Source organism: Lathyrus oleraceus, chromosome 4 (assembly GCF_024323335.1).
Source record: "Lathyrus oleraceus cultivar Zhongwan6 chromosome 4, CAAS_Psat_ZW6_1.0, whole genome shotgun sequence".
Lineage (NCBI taxonomy): Eukaryota > Viridiplantae > Streptophyta > Magnoliopsida > Fabales > Fabaceae > Lathyrus > Lathyrus oleraceus.
Genome location: NC_066582.1, coordinates 325,141,158 through 325,142,701, shown reverse-complemented (window position 1 = coordinate 325,142,701; position 1,544 = coordinate 325,141,158).

The window sequence follows — 1,544 nt, the reverse complement described above, 5'->3', positions numbered from 1 at the left end:
TCTGTACAGGTGGTTCCTCTGTTTTGGGGTGGGTGTTCTGAGTGGGGCTAAAACCCAGGCCCGAGTATACACCTAGGATTAGTGTGGTCTCATGTTGCCTCCTTCATGTTAGGTCAACATGTGCTGGGCAGCGTGATGTACCACAAGCCGGACGAGGTTCATTTGAGAGTGCTCTTCCTTTGTGGGGTACTCCACTCTAGTTGAGTCACCTCTTTTGAGCTATTGACTTCGGTGACCGATTTTTCCCGGATCTTTGGTTTAGACGATCTTAAGGGAGCTACAATGGCACACCCGAAAGGGCAAACCCTTTATGTATCTTTGCCCAATTGTCGAGACTATTATCCGCCTTAGGATGACCTGATTAGAATTTGCCTGTGAGGGGAGGGTGATTCTTACAGATGCATGTTCTGATGGTGACTTTTGGTTCTGTTGATCAGAGTCATATTTATAAGTCGGATTTATGGACATTTTTTTTTGAGACGCCAGAATGCTGTCAGTGGTATTTATCAGTGGGGATCCGTTTATTTCAGGATTCCCCGGGCCGATTCAGAGGATTGTGGTTATCTGCTCAGAGATTGTCTGGTGATGATGGTGATGTATCTTTCATTTCTGTTTATTTCGGAACCCTGAGTTGGATTTGTGGTTACATATTCCTTCAGATGGTTGTGATCAGTGCAGAGATCAGGCTTCATTGCAACAGATGTTCAGATGACTTGGAGGATGGCTATGCATTGCATTCACGCATCAGCATCATCCATATTTTTGCATTCATCGACATCTAACTCATGTCTATCCATACTCAGGGTACATTCTCGATTGAGATTCTGGTTGAGAGACATCCTGATGTCAGATATTATTGTTGAATTTTTTATCTGTCTCGATGAAACCAGGATCGAAAGATAGAAGCTTCCTCGTATGGATAGACGTTGCATTCATGCGTATTAACCTGTTTGCTGTTTTGTAGGTATCAGTATCTAATCGGTGCGCACAGCTTTTCCGCTCAGATACCCTGCCAGACCCAACAAACCCAGACTGATGAATCCACCCAACGCCGACATTCTCGAATTGAAAGAGATGATGAGAGAGCTGTTCAAAGTCGTGCAGGGGCTCGCCTTGGGGCAGAAAGCAATCGCCGAGAAGGTGGAGAAGATTGAAAAATGGTTGAGAATGGGTGAAACCCAGGGAGATGCTCTGTCGTCTGGAGTAAAGGAGCCCTCTGGCAGTATTCAACACAAGAAGGAGGTTGAGTCAAGTGATGGGCATGCCAAAAGGGGTAAAGATCGTTATCACCCGTATGCTGCTGCATTGACTATTCCTGTTGGTAATTCATCTGTACTACAGCAGCGGCAGTCACCTCCACAGAGAACACAGAAAGCTGGGTGCCAAGTGAGAAGGAGGACGACAGATCGTCATTTCGATAAATCACCCATGACGTATGCTCTTCTGTTGAAGAGGTTGAAGGATCTTGGATTGGTGCGGCCGAGGACATTGATTCCAGGGAAACCGGATCAGAGGGTTGCCAGTTATGATGAGAATGTCAGGTG